This window comes from Callithrix jacchus, chromosome 6, assembly GCF_049354715.1.
Source record: "Callithrix jacchus isolate 240 chromosome 6, calJac240_pri, whole genome shotgun sequence".
Classification (NCBI taxonomy): Eukaryota; Metazoa; Chordata; class Mammalia; order Primates; family Cebidae; genus Callithrix; species Callithrix jacchus.
In genome coordinates, this window is record NC_133507.1 from 10,791,680 (window position 1) to 10,809,914 (window position 18,235).

Genomic DNA, 18,235 nt, shown 5'->3' on the forward strand with positions numbered 1-18,235 from the left:
CTGCCTTGACCTCCCAAAGTGCTAGATTACAGGCGTGAGCCACCACGACCGACTCTTTTTAATTCCTAATGTGGCTGCTTGAAAATTTGAAATTACAGATGTGGCTTGCATTCTGTGTTGGTAAGAGAGCTTCTTTAGAGCGTTTGTTTTAACACCTGGAGTTCTTCCCCTCATCATCCTTTTGGCTGAGTGGTCACTGCAGTGCTCGTAACCCCACATGCACCTCTCTAAGAGCCAGAACTCTTAGGAATCATTTGGGGAGCTCGGTGAAGGGCACTGAGTCCAGGCAGAATGGCTACGTGGAGTTTGGCGTAAGCGTTCAGATGACCATTTGAAAAGATGAAGCGCAGAAGAATCCCATTCAGTTAATCTTCCGTTGGCTGGCTGTAGAACTAAGGAGAACATCTGGAGAAATGCATCAAGAGCGTGCGTGAAATTGTTGAGCCTACTCGATTTTGTAGCGCTGATGCACGGTTTTTACTTGGCGCTGTCCTTTAAACTCCTTGACTTTGTAGTGCCTGGCAGTGTAGTGGAGTCTAGCCCCACTATGGGCGTGACCCCTCTGTGGGTTCTCTGTATATTTATGTATTTCTCAGTTCTTTTTAGAATTTGGGAGTGGATTTCATACATTTTTTAGTCATTCCTAAAGAGCAATTGACCCTTAAAGAACTGTGTACAGTGCTTTACTTTCAGTAAGATCATAGCTGTGTGCTGCCCATCTGTGACGTGTGCCCTGATTGATTCCTCTTCTCTTGTCTTCTGACGCCACCCTCTTCCGAGTCTCTCCCTGCCCCCACAGCTGCTACTACTCTGTCTCCCTCCCCTCAGTCTGGCCTTTAATAGTTGGTGGTCTCCATTCAGGCTGCTGTAATAAAATCCTATACCCAGAGTGGCTTACACACAACACAAATACAGTTCTGGAGACTGGAAGTCCAAGATCAAGGTGCTTACCAGGTGAACTGTCTGGGGAGGGCCCACACTCTGGTTCACAGACAGCACCTTTTCACTGTCTTCACATGTTGGAAGGGATGAGGTGTTTTCTCCTGGCCTCTTTTTTATAAGGGCACTAATCCCATTTGTGAGGGCTCCACCCTCTTGACCGGGTCACCTCCCAAACTCATCACACTGGGGATTAGGTTTCAACATAAGAATTTTGTGGGGACATAAACATTCAGGTAAGAGCATGGCCGGATTTCTGTCCTGGGCTCTTCACTTTCCTTGTTGTTATCTCATCCACTGGTAGGTAACTTAATTGCCTCTTGTCTCCATCTAAGCTTCCAGATGTCTCCGGCCCTGACCCCTTTTGAGCCCAGGACCTGTCATTCATATCAGACCACCATGAGCATTTCACTGCAGCTTCTGATGGTCCTCTGTTTCCTCACTTCCGGCCTATTTTTTTTTTCTATTCCCTCTTAAGTGGGCTACACTCTTGTTCCCCTGGTTCTTATGTCAGGAACGTGGGTGTCCTTTGGACACTTCCCTCTCCAATTGGACACTAGGCCCTTTCTATCCCAAATGGAATGGGAATGCTGCTTCAGCTGCCCTCCTCTGCTCCTTCCACTTCCAGCAGTGACATAGCCTCTCTCCTGCTTTGTGCCCTGCAGCTCCACTCAGCACTGGTGAGCTTTCCAGTATGCACTTTTTGTTTTATTTTTGGGAGAGAGCCTCACTTTGTCGACCAGGCGGGAGTGCAGTGGCGTGACCTTGGTTCATTGCAACCTCCATCTCCCGGGTTCAGTTGATTCTGAGTAGCTGGGATTACAGGACCACACTACTACACCCAGCTGATTTTTGTATTTTTAGTAGAGACAGGGTTTCACCATGTTGTCCAGGCTGGTCTCAGACTCCTGACCTCAGGTGATCCACCTGCCTTGGCCTCTCAATGTGCTGGGATTATAGGTGTGAGCCACTGCACCCAGCCATCCATTGTGCATTTTGGATGATGTGCTCCCTATCTGAAATCCTGTATTAGGTCCCTATAGGTTAGGCATGTAGCACAGCGTGAAGCTCCTGTGTGGTCAACAGCTGCTGCATGACACCATGCCACACTTCGTGTGCCACTCCCTCCCACCTGCCTGTTGCGTCCTTGGCCCCAGTGGTGCTCTCCCATGCTGACCAGCCAGCACGGCTCACCCCGTGGAACTCCAGCCTTGCCTTTTCCTCTATAGAATGTAAGGCTCTGCAGATTTCAGAGGCCTGTCTCCGAGCACCTGGAGGGACACTTTTTGCCCCACTGTAAATTCTGGGTGTTTCTTCCAGTGAGTGCTGTCACCCCAAGGACAAGCACTGTACCTGCTTAGTGAAGGATGTATTGTTAGGGAGATACATTTTCCCCTTGAGAAGAGAGTAGGGTATTGTGGCGGTCCTCAGTGGGTCCTCAGTGAGCCAGTTGTATCAGGATTATGAAATGCAGATGTTGACTGTGTCATTGTCACTGTCATTGCTGCTGAGGAGTACTGACAAAAATAATCTCCAACTGTTAGTTGGCAGATTGGATCCACTATGGTGGGTAGCTCTTTTCTTTCCTACCATTGTCAGGATGATCCAGGCCTAAGATGATGGAGGAGTATGGAAATCATCTGAAAGGTTGAAGCTTGGCATGTGAGGCCATTCATGACTTTGTAAGGCAGCTTTGCTGAAGGCCAGCTCTGTGCTGGGAGGGACAGGGGTGAATCGTCCTAAGTGCCTATGGTTTTCTTACTTCCTGGCGAATTTGCTTAAGTGCCTTGTTTGCATGCCATGGAGGCTTTCTGGTATTTGATTTAAGGTGCAGATGCCTCCACCTTCCCACAAAAAACCCCCAACAAAACCTAAGACCTTACTGCAACTAAGTCTCCAAGTACTTTTTAACTCATTGGGATAAACCGCCTGTGGTCTACTCAAATCACCCTGAGTGCGTATGAGAAGGTCTGGGCTTTGCCAGGAAATCCAGGAAGGCAGGGCTGGGCCGCGTTGGAAGCTGGCTTAGCTGGGGGGCGGCGGGGTGGAGGGGGTGGCAGCCTTAGTTCAATTAAAAGGGCATTGTCTGGGAGCAGCAGTCCTGGAGTTTGTTGCATTTCCTGCTGCCCACAAAATGAGACACCAGAAAAATAGTAGATTGGAGCCTTTGAGTGAGAAGGCAGTAAATGGCTATTTTTATTGACAAAAGGAAGACGTTTTACGGTTATCTCACTGATGGCATCTCGCTGACTTAAAATGAAGGTAGGTGGTATAAAGAAAAGTCTACATTTTTTTCCCTCTACAGGTTCTTATATTCTTATTTATCAGCCACTCCTCCCAAGGGCATTGTTGGCATCATAGAGATGCTCTCCTTCGCTCATTTTCCTATATAGGTTGGTATGGCTGACCTGCTAGGTCAAGGCAAGGACATGTTTGAGAATGTGTAAATTTGGTCAGAGAGCACTTTGGGAGGCCAAGGTGGGAGAATCACGAGGTCAGGAGATCGAGATCATCCTGGCTGACACGGTGAAACCCCATCTCTACTAAAATAGCCGGGCGTGGTGGCACGCACCTGTAATCCCGGCGAATCACTTGAACCTGGGAGGTGGAGGCTGCAGTGAGCCAAGATTGCACCACTGCACTCCAGCCTGAGCTGGACTCTGTCTCAACAAAAAAAGAATGTGTAAATTTAAGGCCAGCCATAGTGGTTCACGAACCTGTGATCCTAGCACTTTGGGAGGCTGAGGCGGGAGGATTGCTTGATTCCAGGAGTTCAAGACAGGCCTGGGCAACACGGTGAGACCCTGTTCATACAAAAAAATTTTTTAAATTAGCTGGTTGATGTGCCTGTAGTCCCAGTACCTTGGGAGGCTGAGCTGAGAGGATTGTCTGAGCCTGGGTGAGATGGAGGTTGCAGTGAACTGTGATGGAGCCACTGTACTTCAGCCTGGGTGACCAAATGAAATTTTGTCTGACAAAAATTAAAAAAAAATAAAAGAATGTATACCTTTAAGTTTTATAGCTGGCTTTGAGAAAGGAAAATAATAAAAATGTGTAAGTCACCTGTTGGATGGTGAGAAGAGGGGCACATTTTCTTTGTAGTGAGACTCTACTCATGTGAGGTGCTGTATTTCATCTTAACTTTTTTTTTTTTTTTTAAATACAGATGGTGTTTCTCCATGTTGGTCAGGCTGGTCTTGAACTCCTGGCCGCAGGTGATCCACCTGCCTCGGCCTCCCAAAGTGGTGGGATTACAGGTGTGACCCACCGAGTCCGGACTTTTTTTTTTTTTAAACTTAAGCTACCTGTGAAGACCTTAAAAAGGTCTTCATACAGAGATGCTTCTGTTAAGTGGGGTGTGGTCTGCTGCCATTGCTCTGCGGTCTGCTGCCATTGCTCTGCAGGCCATTGCTCCCCAGACTGCTGAGATGATCATGACACAGGCCTGCATTTTCACGTGGACTCTTGGGAGGGACCTGTGGACCCAGGAGGAGAAGGCAGCCAGAGAGGGGATGTGGCTTTGTGCTGTTGGTAGGAACTTGTCTTGGTTGCCCTGGAAGGCCTCTGCTCTGGTCAGCTGCTTCCAGTGTAGGGGTGATCTTTATTTAGAAGGGGTCACATGCCCCCAGGCCTCATTGCTATGCCTTTTATAGTCAAGCGTGGAGCTCACATTCTGTTGTGCCTGATTGCCGACCCTTGCTGCTGAGATGGTGACTCAGTTTGTGTGCAGGTTTCCAGGGACCTCGCTTAGCCCACCTCATTTCTTGGGGCATGAGCCTTGTGCCTCAAAGACTTTGCTCTTGGCTAATTTTCATGTAATGATGGTGTCACTATCCTGAGGCCCCGTCAGAAGTTTTTAATAGAGATCTCATCTAAGAGACCAAAAAGCTTTCAGAATGACTCTATGGAGATTTTTGCAACGCCAGGTATTTGGAACATACCTGGAGCCCCTTCACATCTCACCAGTTAAACCTATTTGTACAATCATTCCAGTTTCTTCCTGTGCTTGAAAAGCCTCTCTTTGTTACGTTAATACCTCTGTCTTGCTTTCCTCATGTGTCTGCCAGTGTGACATTCTCAGCAGAGTGGGGATGACGTGGAGCGTGTGGGCCCGTGGTTAATCTTGTCCTGAATTGCCTTGCTCAACTTGCGTGTATAGGGTGGTTCAAAAGTTAAGTTTGGCTGATGGTAGAGTTGGAAGCATCACTTAGAAACACGCCTCCTTTGGGCATATGGTGTGAATCAGGGACTCTGGCTATAAAAGGTGGGGTCTCTGAGTACCATCCTAATTGGAATGTTCCCCTGACTTGGAGGTAGCGAGAGACAGCCAAGGTGTTTGTTCCAGGGAGGCTGGTGGGTGGAAGATGGGATTTTTCTGTTGGTGGCACAGGCAGTATTAAGTAGAGCAGGCTGTTTAAATCACATTTTAAGTAAAAAACAAAGTGCACAGACAATCGACAGAACTTCTGGGTTATAAGAACCCTTCTTCCTCGAAGAAGTTCACCTCCAAACCAGCACCCATGGCTCAGCAGCCAGCGTGACAGCCCCAGGGGTTCATGGGACTTGGGCATACAAGGTTGGTGGGGGCAGGGACAACTGGGTCCAGCAGTGCCTTTCCTAGGGACATTGCCACGTCACCTGTCTGCCCTGGCCTTCCATTTCCTTCCTTTGAACTCGAGGGGCTTGCATCGGACTACCTCTGCTATTTCCTCAAATTCTGAAATTGAGTAAGTTACCGAGGGGTTTCCGTGGTCTGTGCTGAGAAGGCTTCTTTCTCCTCTGCCTGTGTGTTCATGTGGCTTGGTCTCTCTGTCTTTCCTCTCTGATCCTGGTATGTACAGAATCATGCAGCATTTAAAATGTTCATAACTCATCCAGTGGCACACTCATCACCGTGTATAACTTGGGAATCAGAGATCTTTCATGTGGAAGAAGGAGCCCCAAGTAGAAACCCAAAATCTAGACCATTCTGGGTTCTAGTCTGTACTGGCCACGGACTAACTTATGGCTTTGAGCTGGATGTTATAATGAGAGCTGGAATTTCGTCTGATTGCACATAGCCTTGCTTTTCTGTCTTTGGAAAAGCAGCTCACTACAGAGCCCTGGTAACTGTTGGAACTGATTGCAGGAGTAGGCAGAAGAAAGAAGAGTTCTTGGAGCTTGGTAGGAGGTGTGAGGGCTTATGGGGGACAGTTGTCTTTTCAAGTCAAGGAGCAATAGGACTTCTGGGGCTGATGGAAAGGGTGAGTCTTAGGCAGGGAAGGGTGACCATCCAGGTTAGATCATTTCTCCTCCAGGGTCAGCTTGGCCACTGTTCTTAGGTTTTCAGGGTGTCATGAGGCTAGTCAGGCCCTCACCCCTGATATCCCTGAGGATCTGTTCCTCATGATATTGTGGAGTTCGTGGGGGCAGAAGCTGCCATCCTGTGCCTGCCCTCACCCTCAGTGTGGCTGGTCCTCAGGATGTTTGGGCGGCCCCACGCCTGGGTATGCGGCTTTCCCCTGTTGGCTTTCCCCATGGCATATTAACAGTGAGATCTGCAAGAATACCTCATTTTGTACAGAATGGGATGCATTTTTTTAAACCATATTCCTGTGTGGACAAGTGGTATCGTATGCAAAGGTTTGAGAACCGTCGACGAATTAAGATAGTGCCATCTGTTTGCCTCAGGTATCCGGTGCTAGGACAGCTGTCACCTTCCTTCAGTGAGGCAGAAAGGAATAGGACAGTGTTTGGAAAGCATCTAATGGGCTTCCAAGCACATAGTAGGATTTTGGTAGATGGTGGCAGCTGCTATTTTTTTTTTTTTTTAATTAAACTAACAGTTGCATTCTGAGATCATCTAAAATTCTGAGCCTTAAGCCCAACTGAGTGTATGTTCACTACTGTATCTTAAATGGTCCTTCTGTATTGCTTTTCTAAATTGCAGAATTTCAATTATCATAAATAGCAGGCTGTAGTGTAGGTGTGGTTCTTGCCAGTTTGATCTGTATTGTTCAAATTCTTGTGTCTGTTCAGATAAACCCTATCTTTAAAGAACATTCAGGTACATATGTGTGTATCTGGGTGCCAGTGGAGTCCCTATAGTTATGTGTAAACTCTATTTATTTGGTTCTCAAACAGTTTATTCTGTTTGCAAATTTGGTATTTGGGCGGATTTAAGAAATATCCACAGATTCTCGTGTGACACAGACATTAAATAGTATCTTTTTGAAATGTCTCCGCGTGTGTGCGTGGAGAACATGGAAGTGGTTAGAGTGGGTGCAGTTCTTGGTAAACATAACAAAGATGTACATTTTTGTGACAACTGCAGGCCTCACATTGGTAGCCAACCATCTGCTCCAGGAGGAAGCACGTGCCTGCTTATTCTTTTCTTTGGTAACTCTGGCAGCATGTGTGTGCGTGCGTGCACGTGTGTGTGTTTGTGTATGTACATACCACTTTATTCTCCCACCCAGCCTCCTCTCCTGTTTTGTTTCATTTTCCTCCTCCCACCCCCATTACAGGAAACAAACACTGGCTCTCTGTCCTCGCTTAGATCTTCCTTCTGCTCAAGGGGATCAGGTGGGTGGGAAAATGTTGTGCAGGAATGCCAGGCCTCTCCCCGAAGCCGGACGTCTGTTTCATCTCATTATTGAACAGAAGGTGCTTTTTGTTTCTTTGCCTTGGTCACAAACAAGCACCCTGTCCTCTCTTCTTTCTTCCTGCCATTTTTCATAGAATCCATGTGGAATGGGAACAGAGACAGCGTTTTTAGGGACCGTCAGGTGCTTGATTCTCATGGCCTTGTTTAGAGAAGCTGTGCCTACTGACCCAATGTGTAACTGTGTCTAATTTGTTTTTCCAAGTCCTAATGAAGGCACCTGGATGAAGTTAGTGAGGTTGCCCTTCCTGGGGCTTATGCAGGGTGGCCTATGGAGCTTAGCCACCTTCATGTAGAAGCTGGTGCTGAGGGCAGCCAGTGTGACTGAGGCTGGCCAGCCTGCCCTGAGCTGCTTGTGCCCATGGGGCCCCTGGGGAGGAGGGCCCAGCTGCAATGCACATACATCTGCCCTTGCCAGCAGATCTGTGAACACAGCCTGCCATTCTGGATTTCCGGATAGATGCAAAGTGCTTGGATGGGTTTTAGCAGCTGCTCAGACCAGGAATTGGGCTTAGTAGTAAAAAGGGAAAGAAAATTAAAGAAGATCACCAGGCAAAGAGCCTACAGTACAACAAAGGAAAGACGAAGGTTGATATTATTAGAAATACTTCCTGGGCAGCCTAGTGTTTGAATTAGGATTTTTTTTCTTCCCCCAGAGGTATTAGTTGTAATACAGAGACAAACGGCAACTAGTCAGATCCTTAGGTCTAGAAAAGACCAGCTTTGTTCCTGGGGGTGGTAACCTAGTACAACGTTTCCATTCCTATTTCTTGACCTCTGAATGGCCCCTTCTGCTTTGCTAAGTAGATGATATTATTAAGTGCTTAGACTGTTCTTCAGATTGGATGTAGGGATGTATTTTTGTTCTCTTCCTCAGTGAATCTGAAATGATTGGATTATTTTGTAATACGTTGATACTACTTTTAGAAGCTTTTGAATAACTGTGTCAAAGAAGCTTTAGAACAGGTTTTAAGCAAGGTTGCAGAGAAGGTACTGACTGTGTTCTTCCACTCACAAGGAAAGGCAGCAGCTGACTGCAGAAGTGTGCATCTGGTTCTAACTCTCTTCAGGCACTGTCCAGGCAGCACCATCCATTGGCTCTCCTGCCCCTCCTCGTCCACCCCGCCATCTCATCTCTAGCCATTGTTTTGCGACCAGTCGTTGCTTATGAATGGAATTCTGAGAATGTATAATTTTCTCAGAAGAATAATGCTTTAGCTCAACAAATATTTCTTGTTTGCTGAGGGGGAAAAAAAAATTCCTTCTTGGAAAATTCGTTGGATGCCAGAGGTGGGTGATTAGGAGGGATGAACTTCTGGGTGTGCCTAGCAAAGCCATTTCTATTGATAGGCGATTAATGAAACAGCCAGACTTGACCTAACAGACTAGCATTTTGAGAGACATTTGTTTTGCAGAATGAATTTGCTTCGAGGTTTATTGGTGGCCCTGCAGTGCTGACGGCTATCCCGCCTCCTGTGTCTTCTGCCGGTTGTGATGCACGGCAAGTTGTTTAGGCCTCAGACGCAGGCTCCCTGAAGTTCATGTTCAGTGCTTTGGGGTGGGGGGACTTCAGACCCTTGACTTGACTTGGTCCCACTCGAAAGTTTCTGTTGCTTATATGGGTAACCGCAACTCTGTCTTGCTGGGCAGTAGAGCTATCCTCATTCATCCTCTGAAGTTCTCAGAGTATAGAATAAAAGAGCTGATGAGAATGTGTAAGAAGGGAGTAAGTGGTCATTAGAGAGAAATGATAATTGGGATGACGCTCTGACCCCTTCAGCAAAAAATAAAAGGTGAATGGTTTATTATGAGCTAGTTCAGATTCTGTTTTTGGAAGCGAGCTTGGTTATACATAGTGCAGTTGAAAAGCGTGAGGCATGGACTTTCATATGCCAGCTCTTCAGCCTCCTGTAACTCCATTCGCAAAATTACTCCAGTGTATCTAAATAAATGCAAACTCATCAGTGCCTTACCATTATGAAGCTGGGCTGGAGAGGCAGGTGGCCTGGATAATCAAATGGCAAGAAGTATAGGGAGCAGCCTGGCTTCATGATCAGGGGAATTTGCATGAAAATTGTATACACTTAAGCACCATTGTTTATTGCAGAAATCATGATCTGGCCTCTTCTACTGAATTTGCTTCCAGCTCTGAGATTCAGTGTTTAAGATGAGGTTGCCAGGCGCGGTGGCTCAAGCCTGTAATCCCAGTACTTTGGGAGGCCGAGGCGGGTGGATCATGAGGTAAAGAGATCAAGACCATCCTGGTCAACATGGTGAAACCTGTCTCTACTAAAAATACAAAAAATTAGCTGGGCATGTTGGCGCATGCCTGTAATCCCAGCTACTCAAGAGGCGGAGGCAGGAGAATTGCCTGAACCCAGGAGGTGGAGGTTGCGGTGAGCCGAGATTGCGCCATTGCACTCCAGCCTGGGTAACAAGAGCGAAACTCCATCTCAAAAAAAAAAAAAAGAAAAAAAAAAGATGAGGTTGTTGGGGAACCTTGGATAGATCTGTGTAGAGACTGAAGACATGTTCTAGAGTTGAAATGGTATGAAGCAGTCAGCCTCTTTAGGATGGGCCCTATCCATAGGGTACTAAGACTGGACCTAGAAGAGGAGGCTGTGGTTATTAGGAGTTGGCTGCAATTTGCAAGTCCCAGAGAACTTACTGAGGGATAGCAGGTGTAGGACAGCAGGCTGGCCAGGCATCTCAGTGACAGGGCAGAAAGAAAGAAGGAAAGTGGCTAGGGAAGGAGTTGACAGCAGAAAATTCAGGCAGGATTGATGTTAAGTCTAATATCTTTGAAGTGACTTTCTCTGGTCTGGCTTTTGCTTTACCAAAGTGAATTATTCATAAGTGCTTATGAGAAACACTGATGTAACTCGATTATGTGGAATGAATTTAAATTCATTTAAGTCATTCTTTTCAACTAAAGTAAGCTTTCCCTCATCCAGAATCTGAGCAGACCAGTAGCCCAGTAAGAGTTGCCTCCTGCCATGGCTAGTGATAGATGTCTTCTTCTATGATGCTGATGAAATGCTGGGCACTCTGAAATGCTGTTGGAATGATCAAAGCAAAATTAAAATACTTCTCAGTGGTTTGGGAGTTGGGTGTGTTCTGGTGTGTGTTTCAGTTTTCAGCATCTGGGTTTGGTGTGCATGTATGGTGAGCTCCAGCTGGAGCAGACGTTACCTGCTGAGGCCATGCTCTTCATTGTTTCTCCTTAACTGGCAGCCACTTGATCTTCCATGATGCTTCCCAAATCTCCCTTACTGAGGACTCTCGCTTCCAAGTTGCTTTTGTGCCCATCCATTGCTGGGTTATTTTGGTCAGTGATGATGTTCTTCTGTACTTTTTATCAGTAGGTTCAGAGGACCTTGTTTACTCCTCATTCATCTCTTCCCCCAAACAGTTGAGAAACCACTTGTGGGTTAGGGATTATGCTTTGTATATAATTTTTGATTCTCCAGCCTCACAGCTATGGGAGGTCCCTGGAGAAGATATTCCTAAAAATCCATCTCCCATGTGGGCTTGACCCCAGTTAGCATCTGAGTGATTTGGTCCTCACAGTTCTCTTGGGGGAAGAAGGGGAAGGAGGAGAAGGTGGTAGTGGCATCTGGGACCAGAGTGAGGGATACAGAAACAAAAGAGGTTTTCTCTCAGGATAGCGCCTGTGAGAGGGAGCGCCTGTTAATATTTTGTACCCTGGACACCAGTCTTGCCTCACTCTAGTGCTGGCCCTGGGAGGTGCAGGAATTTTATAAAGAGATTTATAAAGTAGTTTTGGATGACCAAATTGGTCTCGGGTTCTAGCTGGAATGAATAAACCAACTAAGTAACAGTAAAGTTTGAGAGTAAGTGTGTGTGAGAGAGAATGTGTGCGCATGTGTGGGTGAGTTCTTCACTTTGCTGACTTGTAAATTGTTTGGGGTCCTGTGCTCCTCCCTCCCATTCTTATTCATGCTAGTCCACCACCACTAAGGAAGTGAAAGCGATCACGTTGTGTACGTGCCACTCCCATGAAGAGGGAGACTCGGGAAGAGGTTTGAGTCATAAGTCACACCTAGGTTATGTCTGGATGTGTCTTTGCAGACTTCCTCGCTCGCTCCTTGGCCAGAGTTTCCATCGTGTCCCTCAGCTACACAATTAAGGTGCCCCTGATTTGTACAAGACTCACGCTAGGCAAAATGAGATGACGCAAAGTAGGATTTTGTTGTGGGATCAGATGAAAGCACTTGACATTAAAAAATGAGAGCGACAGCTTACGCTGTGTGGCGAGACACCCCACAGCTTTTGCCAAAAGATGAAGAGAGGCAACAAGTGCTAGGAGCTCAGAGAAGGGGGTTCCACATTTGGAGCTTTGCATGGAAGGAATATTTGGGTCCGGTGAAATCGATGCTTTTCGTGAGGGATGTCCACACTTGCTCAGTACTGTTTGCGGAGCACTGTATACAAGGCCCTCCACTCGTTAATGAGTTGTATTGCAAAATTTTGCCAGGCATTTGGAATGTGGAGTATATTATTTTGCAAAGACGAGGTCTCAGTGGCGGTTTAGGTCCCAGGCCAGTGTCCCTCTGCCCCCCACCCCCATGTGTGCCCTCAAGCCGGTTTGGCTTAGACATTATTTATCTCTGACCACTGTGTACAGCTTTAGTTCCATGGGGGGAAAAGGCTTGATGAACTAACTATCCTGGAAGGTGGTGGCTCTGTTTTCTGATGGATGAGGTAGGGGTGGTGGGAAGTTGGTAGTTTCTACTTTATACCTGTTTAAAAAGCCCCCTCTGAGACCTTAGCACTTGCCAGATGCTCAGGATTCGGGGAACAAAGGAGCTGCCTTTGCAGGGGTCTGTGGGTGTGCAGTGTGCGAGAGAGCAGGCACTGAGTGCCCTGAGCTTCCTGCCCGTGTGGGCGGGAGGATTCTAAGTGGAATCAGGAGCATCTCCGCCTGGTGCTGGAGGATGTGTGGAATTGAAGGTAGGATCTTTCTCTTGAAGGGCTTGAATGAGCTTCTGTATGGCTGAAGAGAAACTAGTTCATCACTTATGTCATGATTTTTGTGGAGCGTGGACTTGGGGTCCAAGTCTATGTTTTAGGTTCCCTGTTGTAACCCACAGCCACCGAGAGAGAGTTTTATGATAAAAGGTCAGCAGAGTATCTGACAACATCTCACTCTAGAATGGGCTTTGTTCATGTTTAATTCCCTCTCCTTCTGTTCCCCCATCACCGACTTTAAATCAGAAATGGGAGGGTGCTGATTGAAGCTTTTTGTAACTTATTGAGAATTGTTCTCTGGAGTTGTCTCCCAGAACAAAGGAATTCCAGATGTCCTCCTCCTTCTCTCCTTGTCTCTTCTGTCCTCCAAAGAAAAACTCTGCCTGTGATCTTTGGCCTGGAGAAATATTAAATCTATGTTAAGTATGCAGACATGAGTGGGCAAATGAAGGATATGTGGCAAAGAGGATCTGCTGAAACAAATGAGTAACGTCAGTGGGCAGGGGGCAGTGTTAAATTCATTGCATCTTTCAGCTCCTGGTACTTAAGGCAAAGATGAAGTAGTGGGAAAAGGTTGTCATTTGAAGTAATGGAAAAGTGAGGGAGTTTTGAAGCTAGCTGGGATTTTTCTCCCTGTTAATAGAGTGACTTGGATTACAGACTATAAAATAAAGAGTAGGGCAGTTCCATTTAGTATGGAGCATGATACTGATTGCTCTCTGAGCAACCTCTGTAGCAAGGGAGGAGAAGCTAACATCCCCGGGCCTGGAAGATATTGGATAACAGCTCATTAAACTCTTGTCCGAAGGCTTCATTAACATCATGGGAAGAATTGCTGTTATAAAGCCATTTAAATTTTTTTAAAAAATGTATGTTCTTAACATTTTTTGTTTATTAAGTGGGCCAGTAGATTAGGACTGAATGGATTTGATTCTGTCATCATGCATAGCATGCCCAGAAGCCAGAAGGTTTCCCTGAATTTGTATTATGGTAATGAGGGCAAATTTAATTAGCAGATAGGAAAAGCTTTGGAGCAGTTTAGGCCAATTCACTTAATTGTATCAGCAATTAATATTTTGAGAAAATGGAAAGAATTAAACAAATTTACATTTCTTCTAGGACTTTATTTTGTTATCCTTTAAGGTTATTGTAAATGAGGAGACTTTTGAACTCACAGACTAAAACAAACTGTAGCAAATAATCATTAACTTTTTCTATTGTGTGCCACCCTCCCCAACCGGATTATTCCATTAGTTTCACTTAGGAACCAAGAACCTGTGAGCTTACAAGATGCATTTTTGAGGAGACTCAACTTTTTTGATTTCTGTATTAAAGTAAGTTTAGGCGTGGGTCCCAGAAATGAGTTTCACGAGGAGAGAGGGTGGATAATTCAGGGGCCACTGGGGGCTCACTGTGGCTTTCTGGCACTGACATTTGTGAAGAAGGGTTACTGAAGTGGGAGAAAGCAGCCAGTTCTCCAGCAGCCTCAGTGAGAGCTCTCATGCATCTACCCATTTTCACTGGTGTAGGAGCCATCACCATCAGCCTTTCTGTGGCCCACAGTGCTGTTTTCTGATTCAGCTGAGACCTCTGTAATAGACAGGTTGTCATTTTTTCTTGTATCTAAAAGTAGGCTTGACTGCAGTGGGTCTCCAGCTCAGGGCAGGTCTGACTAGAGAAAACGGGAGGTGATGACTGGAGCGCTTTGCCCTTATGGAACACGCACTGGTGTAGAAAGCAAGAGGGTTTTCCTTGTAGTCACTGAAAGTACCTTGTGTACACAGAAAGAAGACAGAGGGAGTCCCAGATGCCTTCTTTCCCCTGACAGCAGGATCATTCACATCTGTGCAGTATCTGTGGATTTGGTCATTCAAGGATGTGCTGCCATTATAAAACAAAGGCATTGGCTGTGGGATAAAGTTCAGTGAGAACCTCTGTGCGCCATGAGCATTTTCTAGGAAGTAGCTTCACCTGCCCTGTGAAGAATCACAGTGAGTTGGAAGGAAATTGAGACTTGGAAAAGGACAGGAGAGGTTAGCCCAGACCACACCAGGGCTCTGAAGGCCAAGCTGGGTTAGAACCTGGGACATCCTTCAGCCCACTGTCTCCTGTTCCCCAACCATTTACTGTCCCACTCCCCTTTCTACTCTCAGGGGCTCTGGATCATAAATGAGGGTATTAGTGCAGTTTGCTGTACTAATACATTGCAAATGGTGCCAACTTAAAGGTATTTTGGTGGTGAAATCAGAACTACAGCATCTTATTAGGTCAGATTATGTATCTCCTCTTCGAAGATTTTTATATGATGTAGTGTCTTCTGAATTGGATAAAAAATAAACAAACCCATGTCTAAATCCTAGGCATTTCATCCTAAGTTGATGAAAGGGTATTTTTTGCTAATCTGTGGTTAGATTTCTTCAGAACCTTTTAGAAGATCCCTCCTATGTTTTGGGGTTTTGCAGATTTGAGCCCCAGTTCCTCCCACAGTGCTTCTCCAGCTCCTGCAATGAGGTAAACCTCCAGGCAGCCTGTTGACCCAACCCATGCATGCCAGTCTTCTTTGGGACTTTTAGATGTGGACCCTGGGGTGTATAGGGATCAGGTGGGAGATGAGTTCTTTTGATCGAGATCTTTGTTCTGGTGAACTGACTCCAGTCCCCATCTGGATTCCCGTAGTGATTACTCTTCCTATTAGTCTGTTTTCATGCTGCTTATAAAGACATACCTGAGATTGGGAAGAAAAAGAGGTTTTAATTGGACTTAGAGTTTCACATGGCTGGGGTGGTCTCAGAATCATGGTGGGATGTAAAAGGTACTTTTTACATGGCAGTGGCAAGAGAAAAGGTGGAAGAAGCAGAAGTGGAAACCCCTGATAAACCCATCAGATCTGATGAGACTTATTCACTATCATGAGAATAGCATGGGAAAGACCAGCCCCCATGATTCAATTACCTTCCCCTGAGTCCTTCCCATAACACATGGGAATTCTGGGAGATACAACGGAAGTTGAGATTTGGGTAGGGACGTAGCCAAACCATGTCACCCTCTTAGCAAGGACTGTGTTCATGATCATGACTGACATTCACTGAACAATGACTAGGTGCCAGGCACCTCGCCAGTATTCTTTAATCTTTGTCACAGTCTGTAGGGTGGATATGGATAGTACTGTTCCTTTTCTGTGGAAGAGGAAATGGAGGCACAGAGACCTGGTATAGCTTGTGCAAGGTGCCATGCAGCTAAGCAGCCAGCCAAATCCAGACCTGCTTTCTTGTGATTTTGCTGCCCCTTACTCTCCCATCATATCCTGCCCGATACTGCCCAGTGGGCTCCTGCTGAACACACACCCAGGGATGACTTAGTGGCTTGTCTTGCTCTGAGGAAGGCTAGGCACCATGTTGGATGAGTTCTTGAAGATGTCTTGCTCTACTCAAGAGACTTTTAGATCTTTGGAGGTTTTGTCACACCTACCTAGTGCTTGGTAAATGTGATGTGGGTTCTACCAGCATGATGCCCTCCCTTTCTATCACCTTTATATGAGTGGAGAACATCTATGACTCTTATAATAAAGGAAAGATGAAAGAGTGACATAGCATAGGTATATTGCAGATGTTTTGTTACAAAACAGCTTGTTTCTGCATTTTAATACCTTGCTTTTCTCTGAATTTTTTATATCCCCTCCTCCCCTCCTTAGGCAGAATTCATTTGTACATTAATGAATTTTTTTTTTGAGATGGAGTCTTGCTCTTGTCCAGGCTGGAGTGCAGTGGCACAATCTCAGCTCACTGTAACCTCCACCTCCTGGGTTCAAGTGATTCTCCTGCTTCAGTCTCCCTAGTAGCTAGGATTACAGGCACTGTCCACCACAGTCGGCTAATTTTTTTGTATTTTTAATAGAAATGGGGTTTCACCATGTTGTCCAGGCTGGTCTCGAACCCCTGACCTCAGGTGATCCACCTGCCTCGGCCTCCCAAAGTGTCGGGATTGCAGGTGTGAGTCACCGCGCCTGGCCTGATGAATTATTTTCATTTGGGGAGCAAAACTTTGATGCTCATCAGTGATTAGGTACCTTTGTTTAGTTCATTTTTAACTAGGGAGATTGCTTTCTTTTTAAAACCAGTCTTTAATCTTGTAAAATATCTTCAAATGGGTGGATGTTTTAGCTCTGATGAATGACAGGTTGTCGTAAGGGAAGAAAGGGATATGGTTTCCAGTAAACTTCTAAAATAAAAATAACAGTCATACAGAGTAAAGTATATGAAGAGTCAGGAAGTGATTTATCAAAATCAGATCTTGGACTGCCGATTTTACCATGAATTAGGCGTCCAGAGGGTGATTGGGCCAATGTAGCTTTACTTTTTTTTTCTGATTTTGTTTATTAGTGAAAGGAAACTTGTGGTTGTCTGCCTGAAGTTTAATTCAGCCTCTTTTGGGCAAACAACCGACCTTCACTGGGAGTCTTTCTCAAGGAGATAAAGGTGCACCCTGAAACTCCGCTCTCTGATTCCTCAGTAAAGTAAGACTTGAATATGGGGCCTGGGTGTTTCTGCAGAGGACTTACAAATGAGATGGGCTGTCACCTGAGCTCAGGTGGGGCTGCTCCTGCTTGTGATGGTCACCCCAACTCCTCCTGCAGTATACCCAGGGGCTAGAGAGCACAGCACAGGTTTTCTTTGCTGGTTGGGGCAGCCACAGGCCTTCCTCCCTGCCTGCCTGTCCTCCGGGTGGGTCCAGCACCCGCTGGGATTCCTGTGGGCTTAGTCACCTTGTGGTGGCGGCATAAGGACTAGGGAAACCGCTGGCCGGCCCTGGTGCTCTGTCACCCTGAAGGAATGCGGGCCAGGCCAGGGCTGCTGGGCCTGGAAAGTTCTCCAGCCCCTGTTTCAGATCCGGCCTGCAGACTCAAAGTAAATCTCCCTCCCCACTTTTTTTTCCCCATCAAATAAAAAAGGGACACCAGGTAGCCGTTGCTGTACTCACTGAAGACACATTTTTTAACTTGCTTTTAAACTACAGTTTTTTTGTTCTGAGCATTCCTGGATCTTTAAACACACTCCCAGCTATTCAAGATGGGCTTTTCACTGAAAAGTGCTGTGTCCCAGGAGAGATCCCACCTGTTGTTGCCACTGGCCATCACAGATCCCCACGTCTGTCTGTGAAAGGCTGGCTGGGTTGGGCGGGGATGAGAATGGTCAGGTTGTCTAGACAGCCTGGACTGTCTTTGACTGGAGAGGCCTGAGCTTCTCCTCCACTGCTCAAGACCCCAGTTAAGGAGACAGCAGAGCAGGGATGAGAGGTGGCCCTCTTCACACCACCTCCCAGCGAGAGGGCCTGACTTAGTGCTCCCAACATTGCCAGCCCCAGTTTCAGGGTCCCACTCAGTTACATTTGAATGGGTTTCATGACAGGTGCTTGAAGAGCAGCTATCAGCAGCAGACCTTCAGGAGGCTGAGCCCAGGTAGGTGAGCATGTGCTGAGCCATCGTAAATTCAGGGAGGTGCCTATGCTGACTCCGAGGGCCACCTGGGGAGGGTCAGGCCCCGTTGCTTCCTCATCCTACCCCCAGGAGTGCATTCTGCACTCTCTCCCAAGGCCAGCTGGTGGCTGTTGGTGACCACCCTCTCTGTAAGCTTTCTAAGTGGCTGCCTTTCCTCTGGTGGGGAA

General features: G+C 46.5%; 1 protein-coding gene across 4 annotated transcripts in view; it reads left to right on the forward strand.

Moving 5' to 3' along the window:
- Positions 1-18,235, forward strand: part of IGF1R (insulin like growth factor 1 receptor) — a 495,490-nt gene that overhangs the window by 242,046 nt on the left and 235,209 nt on the right. The window lies entirely within an intron of this gene.